Genomic DNA, 11,271 nt, shown 5'->3' with positions numbered 1-11,271 from the left:
AGGAACTGGGAGAGGAAATGTTGGGCATCTGTATTCACTCACCTGAGTCTTTCATCTTGGATATGTCCTCTGCCTCCTTATCAGTTGGTTTTCTGTTAAAATGAATACTATGCCTAATTTTCTCCACTCTACAAAATCTAGTTCAACTATATAATTAGCTGTTAAAAAAAAAATAAGTGTCAATAATTTCTACCAAAAACAATACTAATCAGAAAATAAAGAGCAGTAAGTATCATTCACTCTTAAGATAATAAATTATTTTAAAATTCACTCTCTAGGTGATATCATGATATTTCTAAAATATTTTTATTGCAAGGTGATCACAATATTTTCAGAAACATAAGGAACTCTGGGGAGGGCATTTTTCCAAATGTCTTCTTACTAAGAATATAAAAATATTTGAAACTAAAAAGAATGGTTCTTGAAATCTGAGCTTGAGGCTTTAGTGTATTACATAATTTCAGAGAGTGACATGGTCAATTCAGTCTGGGAAAGCTTTCAGAATTCTGGTGTAAGAATCCTCTCAAATCTTCCTTCTCCGTCAAGACCCAGCATCTGTGCACGGGGGCACTTGGCAGCAGACGATGATCTAGAAGGCAATCAAAGAAAGTGGCTATTAAAAGCTCACAAGCTTACTGGAGAAAGAAAAATGACTTTTGCTAAAAGCTAAATCTCTAAATATCTCCAAAGCTATTTCTCCCTTGACCTATATGTAGGCCCTGTATATGCATATTCACACTTTTCCCCTGATTTTTTTTTGGTAATAATTTTTACACACATTTAAATTTAACACCTGATGAACACTTAAATGGCTGAGTTAAACAAGAAGTCACCAGAGCAATTTTGGTTCCTTGCCATTCTTTAGGATTTCATCAGTGGGGGAATAACTTGCAGGACAGAAGCCAACCTCTAATTGTTTTATTTAATTAGACATTTAGATGGCTAAGCGAGACTGAAGACCTGGCTTCTCTGCTTTCCCTCACCTGGAGAGGATGGCATTTGTTGATGCCTTTTTCTCTAGAATCTTTGTAATTTTGGACCAAAAAATAGCTAGCATCTTGACATAATTTAGCTTTTATTTTGGCATTTTCAGCAGTATTTCTCAGATAGTTCCTCATTTTCTTTTTTGCTCTGCTCCATAATATGTGAAAACAGATCTTTTTATTTCTGTAGCCAAGTAGAAGGTCATAAGTCACTATGAATCTATTAAAAGCTTGTTGCCATTCAGTGGTGGTATATTTGTAACTATTTTCTGAGGGCTAAAGGAATGAGTGTTATTGATAAATTCTCTCTGCCATTTGAAAGATAAGAAAAGAAAGTGTTTAGGTGTCAACTTATCATAAACTTGAAATAAGAACGGAAAACGGCATTTTTGTGGCACATTAAAATTATATATGGAATTGCTCCAATAGACTGAATCTTCTGGAAGTCACCACCAGGTAATAATGGCCTGCATGGATGGGGAAAGCAATGTTTTCCTTCCTCTCATGTCAGAGATTGCATTGCAGGGGCTATGTGAGCCCATAGCTTCTCTAAACACCAATAAGAGATACAAATGAACAGCTGGAATACTTGCAACTTGGCTTAGCCAAATGTGATGAGTTCTTTTTATCACCATTTTAAAATAGCTTCTCAATATTCAACCAAATGTAACCTAATTGCATTTAAATATTGGAAAGAGAGCAATGGGTGAATGAGGCCAAATCCTTAGGCAGGTTGCTAATGGGATTAAAGAGTCCAAGATTCCCGATAAACTCTACTGGCTTCTCCGTGGTGGAAACACAGATTTGGATTACAGGCCAGGAAAGGTTGGGCAATTGCGTAATGGAACTTTTCTCTCTGAGTCAGCTTCATCATTTCCATAGAAACTGAGATTTTACCTTCTAATTTGACTGTGTACAACCTAAGTTCCCTAGGACGGGGCTCTGGACCCTGAATCTCATCTTCATAAGGTGTCAGACTTGAAAAATACTTTCCCAACATCTGGCCCAATTCCTAAATTTTAGAGAAGTTACAAGACTTGCCCAAGGGCATACAACAGAGCAAAATGATAGCAGGGGCAGAACCAGAACCGCAGGGCAGGGCTTTCTCCCACCAATCGGTGTCCTGTCAGTTTTGTTCTGTTGTCTTCTCTTCCCATCCCCGCTATAATCCTAACTCTGACCATCGGTTACTTCTGTGATCTTGCACCAGCCAGGAGTGACGTGTGGGTGAAGGTCTGTGTGTGTGTGTGGGATCCTCATCTATGCATTCACCTGCACAGGTCCCACATGCAATGACCCCAAAATCAATTGTGTCCTCTGGTGTAGCCAACTTCAGTGATTGTTTTGCTACCCAACCTTATTACTTATTTACATGAGGAGCTGACTTTCTTCAGCTCATAAATTATGTTCCTCTCTTGTAACTCTGGATGGCTTATTACTATGGTGCTGGTGCAAAAGTGATTTCCACAGAGGGCAGGCAATAGACAAAAAGTAACGCCTCCTTCCTCAGAAAGATATGTGAGGCTTTTAACTATCGGCAAAGATGGGGAAATGGGACCGTGGTGATGGCAGCCAACCATCATCCCAGTTACTTTCCTCACAGAGGACAAGGCAGCACTAGGGTCAGTATAGGGTTCCCTGCCCGAAGATACAAAATAAAATGATGATAGCTTGTGTTTGAGACATAAGGAAATCAGGTATTATGCCAAACATTTAAAATACACAAGTATATTTTTAAAACTTCACTGTAGCCAAAGAAATGGATATTATTATAGTCATTAAATTGCAGTTTAGAAAAAATGAACCTCAAAAAAGTTGATTCTTTTGTTTGAGGTTTCTCAGAAATAGAGGAGTTGGCATTGAACATAGGCTATTTGACCCCGAATCCTATGTTTATGACTAACACACTCTGACCTGAGAAATTGCCGATCCATGCATCCACTTTTGCAACTGAAGACATGTAAACCTAGAAAGACAGTATAGTGAAAGGAAACTGGTACCAACAAGTAACCCGCCTTCCAGTCCTGTGTTGCCCCACATGGGCTGTCAATCTTGGGCGTGGCATCTTCCATGTGGCCATCTCATTCTCATCTGTAAAACAAAGGTGTTGGATCATTTGATTTCCATGATGTCTTCAAATTCTAACTTTCTGAAGTTAGTTCGTAATTGAGCCAAGGACAGAAAATGGTTCACGAAACTTTGAGTTCAATGTAGATGTCACAATCTGAGATTGACTGCGTATACAAAACAATTTACACCTAGACTGTATTATGACAGGACTTTTAACGAGCATTTAATCAAATCTTACATTATTTTTTTTAGTATATAATGCTTATTGAATAAAAGGTACTCAAAATAAACATTTAAAAATATATGAATCACCCGAAATTTGACCACATTGCAAATATATCACATCTAATAGTTTGGCAAATATACTTCCAGGCCACCCTCCTCCCTTTTCTTTGGTACTCACATATAAAGATTTTTTTTTTTTAATGTGATATTATGTCACCTGCTTTTGATTTCTAACGTGCAGTTCAGTTTTTCCTGTTAATATTCTAAAATATAAAATACAGCCATAACATTTGCATAGTGTTCCATTGAATAAATTCAAAATAATTGATGTAATCTCTGTTTTGTTCTTCCATTTAAAAATAATTTTTTTTTTTTTTGCTATTATGAATAACTTGACAGATATTCTTAGAGCTAAATGTTTATACATACATACTGTCTTCACTGGGATAAAAGAAAGTGAAAAAATGTTACATTAAAGACTATGTACTTTTTAAGGGATTTTATATACATACTGTTAAAACCTCTGCAGAACGATTTGTTTCCATTTTCATCAGCTGTGTAAGGGAGTACTTATTTTCCCAAACCCTCATGACACTAAATATTATTTCAACAAGTCCTGCCAAACCATTATTGACTTCTCACTGTGCCTTCAAGGCCAGGAAGCAAGGTGGATATTGTACAGCCAGATTACCTGGGTGGGACTGGAGGGGTCTGTCACTTGCTACTTGTGACCTTTGGCCACTAACTTAACCTCTCTGTATCTATAAAATAGAGCCCCAAATAGGACCTATTCTGTAGGGTTGCGTGTTATATGAGAGGATACACATAAAGGAAGTGGAATAATGCTTCCACATTCTTGAAATATTTCAATTTTCAACTATTATCATTATTCGTTAATTACAAATGAATTTGAGCACTTTAATAAGCCGTAAATCATTTGTTTTTTTCTTTTCTCAATTGTTGGTTCCAATGTTTAGCTCATTTTTATAGTCATTTTTCTTTTTTACTTTATAAATTTTTGTATGTCAGAAATATTACTCCTTTGCCTCTCACCTATTGCAAATAATCACCATATTTTCAAATGAAAACATGGAGATTAAACATATAGATTAAACATCTTGCTTTCTAAGGTCCAATCTAGGGCTCTTCATTTTTCATTCGTTCACTCATTCTAACAAAGCTTTTTTTTCCCCCACTGTTTTTCACTCTCAGTGAATTTTCCATTTCATTCCTTTTTTTCTTTGTGTTCAACACAAATCTAACTAAAATAAATAAAATTATATCTTGTGACACAGGCCTCTTGAAAATTTCAAAAAAATTATAAAATTATAACTAATCATTTTGGATATCGACCTCTATTTGTCTTTTATGATTCAGTTTGCACCTTCTGAAATCTGTTCTAACTGTACTCCTCTCTACTTGAGGAAGGCAGAATTCTAAGATGGGTTCCAAAATTTTTACCCTTCTGATATACACACCATGTATGATCTTTTCACCTTGAGTATTGTGGGACCTCTGAGTATGGTGGGATTTCATTCTGGTAATTAGGTTATACAACTCGGCAAAGGGGAAGAGATTTTACAGATGTAATTAAGGTCCCAAATCAGATAATTTGGGGTTATTCAAGAGGGAGATTATCCTAGGTAGGCCTGATCAGTAAGAGCTCTTAAAAAAGGGACTAGGCCATCCTTAAGAGAGTGATTCTCCTACTGACCTTGAAAAAGTAAGCTGCCACATGGCAGAGAATTTGTGTGTCTGGGTGGGGGTAGGGGTAGGGGAGTGCTCCAGGAGCTGAGACCAGCCCCCAGTGACAGCCAGCAAGAAAGCAAACCTTCAGTCCTACGTAAAGGACTGATTTCTACCACCAACCAGGTAAGCTTAGTGAGATGGCTGAAGTTCAGAAAGGAACAAAGCTTGACCTATACCTTGACTGCATCCTTATGAGACCCTGAGCTGAGGACCCATCTGAGACATGCAGGGACTCCTGAACTGTAGAAATAATAAATGTATGTTTTTTAAGCCACTAAATTTGAGGTGATTTGTTTCATAGCAATATAAATGAATATGGCATCCTCCTCAAGAAGTCCTTGTGTCTCCTGTGTGTTCTCCTATGCCTCAAGCATATTTTGATAATGCACTTTCCTTGTTTCACTGAAATTGTCTGTATGCTAGTGTCCCACGGCAAACTGGTTTCCATGATAGCAGAGTCACTCTTCCTTCACTTTTCCATTCTTGGAGCCCAGTAAGCATTTGGAGAATGCTGGGTCAGATCTTCAATGTCCGTATGAGAATTAGGAGAACTACATGTCCAACATAAGCCAGCCAAGGTGGTCTGGCTGGCACCTTCATATAAAGTTATAAAAGCTGTTAAGCATTCACATAACTCTAAACTTAGCATCACTGAAGTAAAGATGGTTTATTTTTTTATTTTTTAAGCACCTAGAAAGAGCACCTGACTTTTATTGTATTCTATGAACTCACTGTGTGATCTTGGGTATGTCACGACCTCTCTGAGCCATACTTTCTTCATCGGTGAATGAAATATTGGAACATACTGGGTGATCTCAAAGGCCATTTAAGTTCTAGCATTTTATACTTCAATGAGGCTTTAAACTAGAGAACATATGTATGTGAAAGAAAAGAGGAAAAAGTACCAAAAAAAAGAGTTAACATATTCACTAGATTCAACTATCCGTGCCATGTACTTAGCTTCTTATCAATGAAGAAGAAAAAAAGAAAAAAAAAATTATGAAAATAATATCAAAATGCCCTTTGAACAGTAGGATCATATTTATAAAATGTCTTAATTCTTTTATTGATGGGATTAAACATTCTTTACTTTGATTATCTAACATCTGGTTTTTCAGATATTGAAAAAAAACTGCAGAAGAATTCTGAGTTTTAAAAGAAAGGGTAAGAAATCAATAGAGCACAGGGTACAGTCTGGCTTCAGAAGTGATGGCTCTGTTGTGTTTTTTCGGAGCCAGAGCCGGTCCCATTTAGCTCATTTCTGTATGAAAATGAAAGCAATCAGCTTCAATACATGAAACCATTAGCTGCTGCTCCCAAGCACTGCACTTCAGAAAGGTCAGAGGGCTGGCCCAGAGGCAACAAGAATTTTGCGAGTGATGTGTGTCTCATTTGCATATGATAATTAGTTTCTCTATAAATACAATTTGTTCTGCAGATTAACATTTTGTGTCCTCATTAGATAGCAAACATTTCCATATTAAACCCACAAAGCTGCCAGAGTTGGCTCTGCCTGCATTGTGTGATACCATTAATACCTCTGTTTATAGTGATGCCAATTAGAAGTGCTAAGTCTCGGAATAATAAGGGAGATCACTAACATTATTAACATAAATAGTAATAATAATGCTGAGAAGCTTTCACAGACCTTGTTAACTTCAAAGATCATTAGCAGTAAAGTTCCTCTGGGTTGTAAACGGCTATGTTCTTGAGCACATATAGTACCAACATGTCTAGAACGCTTTGCTCTCTACACTGCAGCTTGTTCCTGGCTGACGATGTGACTCTTAAATTATCCACGTTATGTAGAGAGGAACATGCAATTAAGACATTGTTGTCTTTTGTCAAAAGCATTTAGTCCAATAAGGAAGTCAGAGGTGCTCTAGCTAAGAGGAATAATTTGCTCAACTTGTTTAGCTCAGTGCTAAACAGTTTGTTCTCATTTCTTAGGCCAATTGCTCTAAGGCCACCTAGGTATTTTATGGTCCCGTAAAAGGTTTTTATAAACATACTGCCACAGACTTACTCATGAGACGATTTAGATTTCACTGGATCAAAATGAAGAGTTCTCTGCTGCTGGAAGTGTCGAGGGACATAGAAGATGCTGATGGACACATGACATATGGGAGCGTGTTTGTCATATCCCTCATTATTATTGATGACACGGAGTGGAAGACACTGCTTCAGAGACACAAACCGTTGTGAAGCACTAGTTTTGCACCTGAAAGGACTGTACTGATGTGAGGACTAATTGTCACTTACCTGTAGTTCAGTGACAGGGCAGGGACAATCCTGTAGTCACTGTTGGTAAAAACAGTTTCTGCAGAAATCAACTAGTTTCACTTCCCTGCATACATATTTTTGTTTGCTGTGCTACGTACACTTGGATTCAGCAATTTTTTTGAAAAGTATTGGTTAAGGCACCAAACATATTCAACTCAAATGTAAATACTATTGAAATTTGGGTTGTGATACAAAAAAAATAATTCTAAAATGCAGAATTTTGTATCATTTCAGAAGTCAGGCTTAGAAAGATAAAAGTAGCTTTGTGTCATAACTCTGCCATTTATGGGAGTGTAATTTTGGATTAGATAGTTTCTCTCAGTCTTAATTTTCTCATCTGTAAAGTGAGAATAAGGACTGTACCAACCTCACAGAATTATTATGAGGATTAAATGAGTTACCTCGACGTTAACATAGAGCCTGGCCCATACAACAGACTCAATAGATAGAAACTATTGTTATCATTATTACTTATAATCATGTTTCCTGATGTGGGGGGAATAGCATCTCTCTTAGTAAATTTATAAGAACTCCCATCCTCCTCACATCCTACCTAGAGGTATTTCACATGTGCCAGATGCTGAGCCCTTTCCTCTCAGATGCCACCCCGAACACACCATTTCTCCCTCCTACTGTAGCTTTTTCTTAAACATTGCCTGCCATTCTGATTTTTATTTTTTACCACACTTCCATCCTCTCCCTTGACTTGTTGTAGAGCTAATGTCATCTTGTCTAGTCTAATACAATATGCTGTTCTCTCCCATTTCTCCATCCAATGTGGTATGCAGTATCACCCAAGTGTCACAATAATGTCATCTTGTATTTCGAAACGGTATCGACCAAAGATTTTTTTTTACCTTGGCCTTTGATTTTTAGTATTCTCTTTCTCCAAGTCTGGCATAAGTTCTAGGGGGAAGAAAGCTGGATCCAGAAAATCAGCTGAGCCCATGCCCCTAAGCTTTCCTACCTTCTCAGGCTAACTCATGGCTCTTGAAGGATGACTTGTAATTGGTTAGCTAGTTACTTACTGGTTTCCCTATGAAACTCTTTAGTTTTTCCCATAAATGGACACTCTGCTAGTCTCTTCCTATTATTCACATTTGAATACTCAAGGTAAATATATGCAAGTCTAGCTTGCTGAAGTACAGCTGAAACTTCTGCTATACATTTCTAGGTGTAGAAAAGAACAAGAGACATTTATTATACAGAGGAAAAAGTTTATGAGAGATGTATTAATGTCTCAAAATACCTGAAGGATTGAACAGCGGAAAGAGAGATTAATTTGCTTCTGACAACTAAGACAATGCGTAGAGGCTATAGAAAAGGAGATAGCTAACTTGAAGCAAGAGCATTCTAATAGTCACAGTTTTACAAGGATGGCTGTTCTGGGAGAAAATGAGCCTTCTGTTTCTGGAGTTATTAAAGTAAAAGCTGAATGATAAATGGCAAGCTGGCCAATAAAGGTGATTTGTGTGTCAATAGGACTAAATGGTCTTGAGCAACGGTGGCTCTAAAATTCTCTAAAATATTTGGCCCCTAATCCAATTTAAGAGATATATTGTAGAGTAAGGGAGGCTTTAATAATGGTCTTGAAGCTGTTTTGCATAAAATTAATAAGTATCAATTATCCTTATCAAAGCATGAAGTGATAGGCAGAAGGTAATTATTTACTCAATCTCCAAACACTTGTTGAGCACTTTTTCTGTGGCAGGGAACTTTCTAGATTTGGGGGTAGACTGATGAGGAAGAAAAAGGTTTTTTTGAGCTTGTATTCTAGTTGGAGGCAGGGAAGGACCCGTAGAGATAAGAAAAAGTAGCTACAAAAAACAGTGGATATATGTTAAGACACTTCATTAACTTTTCTTTTTACCACTTTCTCTAGGGTCTTTTTCCTGATGAGTTTCTCTGAGAGACTATTCTCTATCACCACTATAACCAGATTAAAAGGGAAACAGTTTGATGAAAGATAAATCTCTGATCTTCAGAGATGTGACAAGTGGATTTCTCCTACTAGCTGTTTCTCTCCCTAGACTGAACATGAGAAGAGCAATAACTCTTATTCTCATAGTAGATACTTAACAAATAAACAAATATACCAGGAAAAAGTACGGAATGTGTTATCAAGGGTTATCATATAAATCCTCTGTGTTTTGCTTAAGAGAAAAAATATATGAAAAATATATATTTGGGGGGTAGATGTGACAGACAGATGGGTAAGGTGTCCTTTCAGTCTCTGCGAATGTCTATGACTATCCAAGGACCAAGCCTTGAATTTCTCTTCAAGTCTCTCACAGCATCAGATCTTCGAAACCCCCACTGTTTCCATTACAGAATGAATTCTTGGAAGTAAAACAGGCCTGTTTTGTTTTTTTTTTTTTAAAGAAAACTCTTTTTTTTTTTTTTTATGCAATGAAGGATGTAAGGAAATTGGAGGAAGTTCAAAGAAGAATAACAAAGATGATTAAGGGGCTGAAAGCATGATTTAGTTGAATGATTAAAAGGATTAAACATGCAGAACTTGGCCAACACTACATACTTAGCTATACAAAAATAAAAATTAAGTGCCAAAACTCTCAACTCCCATGAAAAACACAAATTTACATATAATTTGGCACATATTTCTACACGAAATTCAGCAGAGCCTTACTGAGGCAGCATTCACCCAATGCCAAAACCACTAGTCTGGTCAGTTTAAGGTACAGCCTGGTCATATCAGTAAAAACTTGCTATTTGACCTAATTAAATAGAAAATTGAATCACAATATGCCCTCCCAGGGCTACATCGACTTGTGATGCATCCTTAAAGTACATAAAATAATGTGACACATAATTATTTCCTGTAAGGTCACAGACTAAAATCTTTACATCAGGCAAACAGTAGACAAATGAGAGAAGGGGGCGGAGCTTGGACAATGGACAGCCCCTTGGAAGGGAGTAGCCACTATGAGTTCCAGTTGCTTGTTGCCAGGAGAGAATTTTGGCTAAGGGTGGCCAAATCTTCTTGTCTGTAAATGAAGCTGGTGATTTGGAGTGCTTTCAGCAGCAAGTAATGAAAAACCAGCTCAAAGAGGAAGAGCTGGTGGAGCCAGCAACCCAGAGTTACACATCTTCAGAATGGAAAGTAGGAGTTATGAGGCTAGACGGTGGAGGAGGAGGAAGAATGGATGTGAGAAGGGGACTAAGAGGCATTTGTTAGAGTTTAAAATCCAGATTGTTGTATTAAAATATCTGTTGACTTGAAGAAAAAAAGTAAACACTGCTGGAAAAGTCATTCTGTGAGTACCAGTTTGCCATTTCTTATTTGCCTAACTTCTTTGTTTCAGACTTAGAAAAACTAGGGTCCAGAGAAAGAAAAAGACACCTTCAAAGGCATAGTACATGGGTCATCAGAGCAGGAAATGAGTAGCAGGAGTGGCCTGAGAGAAAATATCTGGGCTCTTTTCTGATTTTGTTGTCTGGGTGAGTTACCTCGAGGTTCATCAATTTTCACTTTTCTAGTTCTGTCTGTCTGTTAATTAAAGAGGCTAGAAAACATGGGTTTCTCTTGGCTCTCCGTTTGTACTCTATTAGGACCTTCATGAGGAAAATAAACCTAAGAATTTTATACTTATAATCTTAACATGTATAGTCATGTGTACACCAACATACATTTACATGCAAGTTAAACTCGAATGAGGCTTTAATTAAAACAGGGAGAGGGTATTTTTTATAACACTGTGTGGGCTTGTTGAGGTTATGCACCGCACAATTCCCGGGGTGCCAATGTGAAGTGTACACGCCATATGTGGCACTGAAAGGAGACATCAGCTTGGCACCGTAAGCCCTGAAACACTGAGAGGAGCTCTGCTTACAATTCTCAGAAATCTTGGCTGAAAAAGGCTGAAATTCATTTGCCAAATTGCCAAGATTTCTGGTACATGTTCTCTAACCAACCTATAGGTACAATGGCAGAGAGTGGGGG

General features: G+C 37.5%; 1 long non-coding RNA gene across 3 annotated transcripts in view; it reads right to left on the bottom strand.

Annotated features, from left to right (window-relative positions):
* Window positions 1–326: 326 nt before the first annotated feature.
* LOC112483343 overlaps window positions 327–11,271 on the bottom strand; it is a 99,169-nt gene continuing 88,224 nt past the window's right edge. For 2 of the 3 annotated variants that reach the window (XR_003047620.1, XR_003047619.1), the window contains 2 exons: window positions 2,988–3,074; window positions 327–589 (listed from right to left, as the gene is read on the bottom strand). This is a non-coding gene — a long non-coding RNA (uncharacterized LOC112483343). Of the gene's footprint in view, window positions 590–2,983; window positions 3,075–11,271 lie in introns of all 3 variants that reach the window. The other variant, XR_003047621.1, reaches the window with a different exon arrangement.

The sequence above is a fragment of the Pteropus alecto genome, unplaced genomic scaffold (assembly GCF_000325575.1).
Source record: "Pteropus alecto unplaced genomic scaffold, ASM32557v1 scaffold24, whole genome shotgun sequence".
Taxonomy (NCBI): domain Eukaryota; kingdom Metazoa; phylum Chordata; class Mammalia; order Chiroptera; family Pteropodidae; genus Pteropus; species Pteropus alecto.
The sequence above is the reverse complement of the archived record's forward strand: the minus strand, read 5'-3'. Positions and strand labels throughout refer to the sequence as shown.